The 9,563-nt window shown below is 39.1% G+C and overlaps 1 pseudogene; it reads right to left on the bottom strand.

Annotated features, from left to right (window-relative positions):
* Positions 1 to 7,830: 7,830 nt before the first annotated feature.
* Positions 7,831 to 9,314, bottom strand: LOC143642134 (eukaryotic translation initiation factor 5 pseudogene; annotated as a pseudogene).
* Positions 9,315 to 9,563: the final 249 nt, after the last annotated feature.

Below are 9,563 nucleotides of genomic sequence, written 5' to 3'. Positions count from 1 at the left end.
ATTTGGAAACCAATGGCCGAACCACATGGACCCACCACAGATATTTTATCAAACACCTGCCCAACACTGCTCTAGGCCCACTACTCAGCAGGCTCCAACTTACTGACATCTCTGTTATACATTATTTTCATAAAACCCAGTCAATCAAGGCACTCTGTGGTGTACTCATAATCAGCATCAGGACATCCAAAAATTCTCCAGTGCTGCCTGGTCATGGTAATTTCAAAAATTTCATGGTGTTTATCTTGCCACTTTTCAAAGATGAAGTTGGAGGCACTCTGGGTTTCAAAAACCATTAAATGTTGAGGAAGCTCATTTGAGTGAAACTCTGGAGAAGTCTCATGAACAAGGCTTCCCAGAGAGTGGACAAAAGGCCTCATGAAGCCAGGCCAATTGAGGTCTACAATGTGAGCTCCATGTGTGTTTTGACTCTCAACTATGGCTGCCAAGTCATTAAGAATAAAATCATGGGATATCTTGGCTGAGATTCCAAGTGCTCTGTGGAAAGCCACCCTGGGCCTTGACCTCAGTTTATAAAGGCGACTCTCATGCGTGGCCTCCTAAAATCCCAACTCAATTCATGGCAATACTATTCTGAGGTCAGTTCCAGAACTCAGTCTCTAAGGGGATTCACACCAGAGTTCAAGCCCAGGTGGACGCAGTCATCTCTTCCAGTCGCCACACAAATGACCACAATTTAAACCAAAACACTCCCACATGTCCCTCATCTTCTTCCATATAGACACTCATCATAACCTCTAGCTGGAGGTTTCTATTAGGGGCGCTGGACAAGACAGTGTCCAAAATAAGTTCCCTTGCCTGTCATTTGCCTAAAGTCAGTGTGGCCTGGACACCCTTCCTGTGACAAGGAGTGATCAAATAGGCCTACCATTAATACTGTTCTGCTTCTCCAATTTGAGGCCTACTGACTGTGAGGTTTAGATTCTTTATGTGGATTGGGGTCATGAGAAAACCGAAGCACCAATGGGCTGGACTCTGCAGGGCTTTGAAGAACTAATTTGACCCAAAGGATTCCTATTCTCACTTGATGGAGTTCAGGAACTTTACAGAGGATGGCGAGAGACTTCATCCATAATGAATGCTCTTTTGGCCATTTTGATTTTGGATGCCCACATGGCATCTTTCTTTAGAACCATCAGCTGCAGAGAATTTAAGCCACAGCCTCACACAGTGCCAACAGGCTGATTCAGACACATCCCTTTCAAAATTAATTACACAAAGAGGGACAGGTGATGCCCATTCATTTCCATTAGAGAACTGTTTTATTCAGGCTTCACAAAGGGGTGGCCTTAAGCAAAGACCTTCCTGACATTCAGTGCTATAGAACAACAGGTAAGCAAAAAGCCCAAAGCAGGGTTTCTCCACTGCGACTTTTCTGGTCACACTGATGTCTGAGTTTCCTGAGATTCTCGCCATTCCATTCAGCTATCCAGTACATGGCCATGTCACAGAGCTTGGAGGGGTTACATATCTTGGTCACAAAACCATGAGCCTATTCTGGAGAGTGGCCAGAATTCAGAAAGAAAACAGAAACTTAGGAAGGTAGCAGGTCTTGCCCATCAATAAGGCAAGCCTCCGTTCCTTCATAAATTGGGCAGGATGAGTGTTGGTAAGCTTTTTCCTAGACAGGACACATCCATTGATGCATTTTCTATTGTAATGTCTACAACCACGGACACAGTGGGATACACAGACATAGAAACACTCGCCTTGTCAAATGACTTACTAGAAACAGACCATTCCAAACAAAAGAAACCCCTTTTCCTACCTATTCTCAGAACATGAGACAAAACCACAAACCCACACTCATTCCCATAAGGGCACCTCCTTCCCTCAAGTAGGTCTGTGACTATCTGGAGTCTCCTCTGCCTGGTTGGCAATACTTTGTTCCCACGAAATGGCCTGTTTGTTCTCAAATCTGGACTCCTTTGCCCACTCTGTGAAGTTATCAGGAGCCAGTGGTAAGCCACTACCTGCTTTCTCAAGAAAGACCCCTCTTCAGAATTTTCCTGGCATTTGTCCATCCTCACATCTGTAGGTACCAAGAAAGACTGACTCTCTCCATGATAAATCCAAAACAAGTAAGACCTCTGTGAATGTAACTGGGCCTGGCTCTGGGTGCCTGGTTTCCGGGATCCCAAGTTCAGAGAGTTCCATCACCAAAGAAGTGAAGTATGTCACTTCCCTCATGAACTGAATGAGCTCACAGCCTTGGCAACCACTTTGTCCTAACAATTTCTTTCTTGGGTCCCATGAGATGGAGGCTGCCCCTACTTCCTCTGACACTTTCACAAGTTTGAATGGTATATCAACCATAGGTACCAGGGGAAAGATCTCCACACAGGCCGGGTTTGGTCCATTTGCTCTACATTAAAAAGAGAGAGGCTGATTCAGACACATTCCTTCATCCTGACCAGGTTTTTTGCCATGGAAAATGACTTTTGCTCTCTCGGGTCCTTCATAGCAGTCTACATCTTCTTCATGGATTATTTCTGCATGGATCTTTGAGATTCTCAGCAAGTGGAAGATCTCCTATATTCCTCTATTGTAAGACCAAGTCTGTCCCTGCACTGCTGTAAAGTTAGATTGAGGGAACAGTGAATGGTTAATAACATGTTCGATTTGGGTTAGGAATCATTCTGCAAGATGAATAATGGTATAGAAAAACTGTGATATATAGAATATATAGGTGAAATATAAGTATGGAAACAGAAATATAGGGAAGATTTGAAGCCAAGTAGGGCAGATAAATCGATATAAAATGAAATAGGATCTTGTACCTTGGATGATGGAATAACAAGCAGAACATCCAGTCAAAATGGGATAGTCCGTAAGATTAGCAAGATAGTCATTAGGTTTAGAAAGAAGAGTGAGTATAGAATTTGTACCAAAAGTTCTTTTTTTTAAATTATTTTTATTGTAGGTTGTTCAAAACATTACATAGTTTTTGATATATCATATTTCACACTTTGATTCAAGTGGGATATGAGTTCCCATTTTTACCCCATATACAGATTGCAGAATCACATCAGTTGCACAACCATTGATTTACATATTGCCATTCTGGTGTCTGTTGTTTTCTGCTGCCTTTCCTATCCTCTACTATCCCCCCTCCCCCCTCCCCTCCCCTCTTCTCTCTCTACCCATCTCTACTGTAATTCATTTCTCCCCCTTATATTTTTTCTCCTTTCCCCTCACTTCCTCTTGTATGTAATTTTGTATACCCCTGAGGGTCTCCTTCCATTTACATGCAATTTCCCTTCTCTCTCCCTTTCCCTCCCACCTCTCATCCCTGTTTAATGTTAATCTTCTTCTTATGCTCTTCATCCCTACTCTGTTCTTAGTTACTCTCCTTATATCAAAGAAGAAATTTGCCATTTGTTTTTAAGGGATTGGTTAGCTTCACTTAGCATAATCTGCTCTAATGCCATCCATTTCCCTCCAAATTCTTTGATTTTGTCATTTCTTAATGCAGAGTAAAACTCCATTGTGTATAAATGCCACATTTTTTTATCCATTCGTCTATTGAAGAACATATAGGTTAGTTCCAGAGTCTTGCTATTGTGAATTGTGCTGCAATGAACATGGATGTAGCAGTGTCCCTATTGTGTGCTCTTTTTAGGTCTTTAGGGAATACACCGAGTAGTGGAATAGCTTGATCAAACGGTGGTTCCACTCCGAGCTTTCCAAGAAATCTCAATACTGCTTTCCAAATTGGTCGCAACAATTTGCAGTCCCACCAGCAATGTACACGAGTACCCTTTCCCCCACATCCTCGCCAGCCCTTGTTGTTGTTTGACTTCCTAATGCCTGACAATCTTACTGGAGTGAGATGGTATGTTAGGGTGGTTTTGATTTGCATTTCTCTGACTGCTAGAGATGGTGAGCATTTTTTCATATACTTGTTCATTGATTTTATGTCCTCCTCTGAGAAATTTCTGTTCAGGTCTTGGCCCATTTGTTCATTTGGGTTATTTGTTATCTCATTGTCTAATTTTTTTAGTTCTTTGTATATTCTGGATATTAGGGCTCTGTATGAAGTGTGAGGAGTAAAGATTTGTTCCCTGGACGAAGGCTCCCTATTTACCTCTCTTACTGTTTCTCTTGCTGAGAAAAAACTTTTTAGTTTGAGTAAGTACCATTTGTTGATTCTAGTTATTAACTGTTGTGCTGTGGGTGTCCTATTGAGGAATTTGGAGCCCGACCCCAAAGTATGTAGATCATAGCCAACATTTGCTTCTATCAGACGCCATGTCTCTGATTTGATATCAAGTTGCTTGATCCATTTTGAGTTAACTTTTGTGCATGGCGAGAGAAAGGGATTCAGTTTCATTTTGTTGCATATGGATTTCCAGTTTTCCCAACACCATTTGTTGAAAATGCTATCCTTCCTCCATTGCATGCTTTTAGCCCCTTTATCGAATATAAGATAGTTGTAGTTTTGTGGATGGGTTTCTGTGTCCTCTATTCTGTACCATTGGTCCACCCGCCTGTTTTGGTACCAGTACCATGCTGTTTTTGTTACTATTGCTCTGTAGTATAGTTTGAAGTCTGGTATAGCTATACCTCCTGATTCACACTTCCTGCTTAGCATTGTTTTTGCTATTCTGGGTCTTTTATTTTTCCATATGAATTTCATGATTGCTTTCTCTATTTCTACAAGAAATGCCGTTGGGATTTTGATTGGCATTGCATTAAACCTATAGAGAACTTTCGGTAATATCGCCATTTTGATGATGTTAGTTCTACCTATCCATGAACAGGGTATATTTTTCCATCTTCTAAGATCTTCTTCTATTTCTCTCTTTAGGGTTCTGTAGTTTTCATTGTATAAGTCTTTCACCTCTTTTGTTAGGTTGATTCCCAAGTATTTTATTTTTTTTTTGAGGATATTGTGAATGGGGTGGTTGTCCTCATTTCCATTTCAGAGGATTTGTCGCTGATATACAGGAATGCCTTTGATTTATGCGTGTTGATTTTATATCCTGCCACTTTGCTGAATTCATTTATTAGCTCTAATAGTTTCTTTGTAGACCCTTTTGGGTCTGCTAGGTATAGAATCATGTCATCTGCAAATAGTGATAACTTGAGTTCTTCTTTTTTTATTTTTATGCTTTTAATTTCTTTCGTCTGTCTAATTGCTCTGGCCAGTGATTCGAGAACTATATTGAACAGAAGTGGTGAGAGAGGGCATCTTTGTCTTGTTCCAGATTTTAGAGGGAATGCGTTCAGTTATTCTCCATTCAGAATGATGCTATCCTGAGGCTTAGCATAGATTGCTTTTACAATATTGAGGTATGTTCCTGTTATCCCTAGTTTTTCTAGAGTTTTGAACATAAAGGGATGCTGTACTTTGTCGAATGCTTTTTCTGCATCTATCGAGATGATCATATGGTTCTTATTTTTAAGCCTATTGATGTGGTGAATAACATTTGTTGATTTCCGTATATTGAACCAACCTTGCATCCCAGGGATAAATCCTACCTGATCATGGTGCACAATTTTTTTGATATATTTTTGTTTCCGGTTCGCCAGAAGTTTATTGAGGATTTTTGCATCTAGGTTCATTAGAGATATTGGTCTGTAGTTTTCTTTCTTTGAAGTGTCTTTGTCTGGTTTAGGAATCAGGGTGATGTTGGCCTCATAGAATGAATTTGGAAGTTCTCCCTCTTTTTCTATTTCCTGAAATAGCTTGAAAAGTATTGGTATTAGTTCCTCTTTAAAGGTTTTGTAAAACTCTGCTGTATACCCATCCGGTCCTAGGCTTTTCTTAGTTGGTAGTCTTTTGATGGTTTCTTCTATTTCCTCAATTGATATTGGTCTATTTAGGTTGTCAATATCCTCCTGACTCAATCTGGGCAAATCATATCACTTAAGAAATTTATTGATGCCTTCACTATCTTCTATTTTATTGGAGTATAAGGATTCAAAATAATTTCTGATAATCTGCTGTATTTCTGAATTGTCTGTTGTGATATTGCCTTTTTCATCCCGTATGCTAGTAATTTGAGTTCTCTCTCTTCTTCTCTTTGTTAGCGTGGCTAAGGGTCTGTCGATTTTATTTATTTTTTCAAAGAACCAACTTTTAGTTTTGTCAATTTTTTCAATTGTTTCCTTTGTTTCTATTTCATTAATTTCAGCTCTGATTTTAATTATTTCTTGTCTTTTACTTCTTTTGCTATTGTTTTGCTCTTCTTTTTCTAGGATTTTGAGTTTAAGTATTAGATCATTTATTTGTTGTTTTTTTTTTCTTTTTTTAAGGAATGAACTCAAAGCAATAAGTTTTCCTCTTAGAACTGCTTTCAATGTGTCCCATAGATTCTGATATGTTGTGTCTGTGTTTTCATTTATCTCTATGAATTTTTTAATTTCCTCCTTGATGTCTTCTATAACCCATTGATCATTCAGTAACCTATTGTTCATTCTCCAAGTGATGCATGATTTTTTCCTTTTTTCTTTTATCATTGATTTTCAATTTCATTCCATTATGATCAGATAAGATGCATGTGATTATATCTACTCCTTTGTATTGTCTAAGTGTTGCCCTGTGACATAATATACGATCTATTTTTGAGAAGGATCCATGTGCTGCTGAGAAAAAAGTGTAACTGCTTGATCTTGGGTGGTATATTCTATATATGTCAATTAAGTCTAGGTTAATAATTATGTTATTGAGTTCTATAGTTTCCTTATTCAACTTTTGTTTGGAAGATCTGTCCAGTGGTGAGAAAGGTGTGTAGAAATATGCCTTTAACTTGTTTCTTTTTTAAATAAGACTTTTTTTCGGGGAAAAAAATCCAGTTTGAAATATAGCAACACTTTTTTGCAAGGCAATAACCAAAATCTAAAACAGTATAAGTACATGTCCAAATGTAAATGGCATTGAATAAACCTCAATATTTTTTTTTTCTTTTTTTGGGGGGTGCATGACATACTGAACACAAGATAGAATGTGTCAACATTTTGAAATTATAATTTAAACCTTAAGGGTAAAAGCTGAAAAACTGCTGAGTTCTTGTTAGATATTAAATGCACCTTTCCTTGTTTCCCCCAAATAAAATCAGAATTTATTATTTAATCACACCTCAAAGTTTGAGTTTTCTCTTGGTACAAAGCAACCACTACATACACATTAAAATACTTACTTGTTAATTTAATAATTTTTCCCTGGCTCATCCAACGTGCAATGCACATGACTCCAAAGACTAAAATTTGGGGCTAGTGTACATGAACTGAAAAATCACAACTCCAAACTTCAAAACTAGTTCTTAAAATTATTTATAGGACACTCAGATTATTTTTATTTCTCAACAAGATGTTGCACTGTCATTTGATTATCAGTCTACCTCAGCACAAAAAATTACAGATGCCAATTTGAGGGACTAAAAAAAATCAAAAGTACTAGATTTAACAGCTCAGTAATATCATTACAAACAAGTTTGATACATTCTGCTGAAAACCCCTGAATGGTCTCAGCACCTAACAAAATCTACCAGGCTCCAAGGACAATATCAGGTTAAATGATGGCACCACTTTTAAAAGGAGCCAATTACTTTAGCTAAGTCATTCAGAGCCCAAAATCTGAAGAATGACCAAAATCAAATCTTTATTTTTATAACTGTATAAATGTGATCCAAATGTGTCCACCACTAGTTTTTCCAAAAGAAACATGCTATAAATAAGCAAACTACATTTGCTCACTGATGTGTGTATGGACTTCCTAGATGTCTCATTGGGCTAATTACAGACCACTCACAGTTATATATTTTTAGTATTAAAGTGTACCTTGATGTTAAGCCATTTTAGCTTTTACACATACATGTTGCACTTCTGGCTGATAATGGAGAAAAATTTGCAGCATTACACTGTTAAGCTAGGTTGCATCCATTCTTTTAAATGGCGTCAATATCAATGTCATCATCCTTGTTGTCAGACTTCACAGTTTCAACTTTCGGTACAATGGCAGTCTTTGAGTACACCACCTCAATGTTCTCATCTTCATCTTCTTCTTCACCACCAGAAGATTCTTCCTCTGTTTCCTTCAACCACTTTATAAATGGTTCTGCTTTGACACGAATCTCTTTGGCAAGTTCTTTTGATACATATTTCTTAGAGGACTTTTCCAACCAGCTGATGATGACCTCCTCTTCTAAAAGGTCTGTGTCATACATTTCCTTCAAGATATGTGGAATCTTAGAGAGGAGCTGAGCTTGATGCATTGCCACCACAAACTCCAAACCATGAAGAAGGTATCGTTGAGTTTTTTTGTTATTGTGACAAAATCATAAGAAATGGCACCTGTATTTTTTAAGCTGTTCTCTAATTTTCTCATTAAAAAGAACTTCAGTTAGAACAAGAGGGCCCATGGCTTTTACATCCAGCCTTTCTGCTTCTGCGACAATTTCTTTGTCTGATGAGTCAATGATACCCTCTTCTTTTTTTTTCTTAACAAAATCAAACAGAATATTGACACGCTCTTCTACAGTTCTTTCCAAATCATCACTGAGTGTCAGAACTTTTGCGTGGTCACTAATTTCATCCATTCTAGGCCTCTGCGCTTCTTCAGTTGAATCCTCTCACCAATCATCATCCTCCTCTTCTTCCACAGCATGTGGAGGAGGACTGATTTCATTTGGTGGTGGTGGTGGTGGTGTCTCACTGCTGGATACAGAACCATTTTCCTTGTCTTTGCCCTTTCTATTTTTCTTTTCCTTTTCTTTCTTTCCTGGACCACTGTCACTATTCTCAGGTGGGTTTTTGAGAATAAATGTGCAGAGTTTATGATGTGTGTCAAGCATGCCTTGGTAGCCACAGGCTTAACAAGAATTACCTATTGTTTGCTTCTTTGGATTGACATGCAGTTCTGTTTCAGGATTCTCACACTCAGGACAGAGAACTAATTTTTTAATGAATCCATCCAACATGTCTTGCAGCTTATTCGCCTCATGAGATCCATTGACAATGTAACGGTCATTCTTAACATCAAGCTGGGTCTGTGCTCCCAGCTCACAACCAAAATATTTGGTGGGATACGTTGGAGGCCGATTAAGCGCCTTTGCAACGACAACAATGTTGACTATAACTGTCTTGATTCCATTTCCTTTGCCCTCAACCTTGGCAATCAGATGGGGCATCTTGTAGCGATAGAACTGGTCTGACACGCTGCGGTTGACGTTGACAGACATTTTGGCTTATTAGTGGCTTTATCAATAAGATGAAGAGATCTTTGATTGCAACTTTTTGGTATCTTCTGTCTGGAGAAGAAGGGATGACATAAACGACTGCAAGAGTTCTCGGTCTCTCACATGAAAAAGTTTTCACTGCTGAGGCTGTAAGCTGCTTGCTTGTACGCTATGTTTCCCAATACAGGTACCAATGGCTGCGCAACAGCTCGTTTTCGTCAAATAAAGACATAAACCCAACGCGGCTCGCCCGGGACTGGGAGGAAGAGGCGCTGGAAACCGGGTCCAGAGCAGCGGGGCGGGCGAGCGGAGGGCGGCCAGGCAGGTGCCGCCGCTGAGCAGCAGAAAGGGCTGACCCAG

This window comes from Callospermophilus lateralis, chromosome 9, assembly GCF_048772815.1.
Source record: "Callospermophilus lateralis isolate mCalLat2 chromosome 9, mCalLat2.hap1, whole genome shotgun sequence".
Classification (NCBI taxonomy): Eukaryota; Metazoa; Chordata; class Mammalia; order Rodentia; family Sciuridae; genus Callospermophilus; species Callospermophilus lateralis.
The sequence above is the reverse complement of the archived record's forward strand: the minus strand, read 5'-3'. Positions and strand labels throughout refer to the sequence as shown.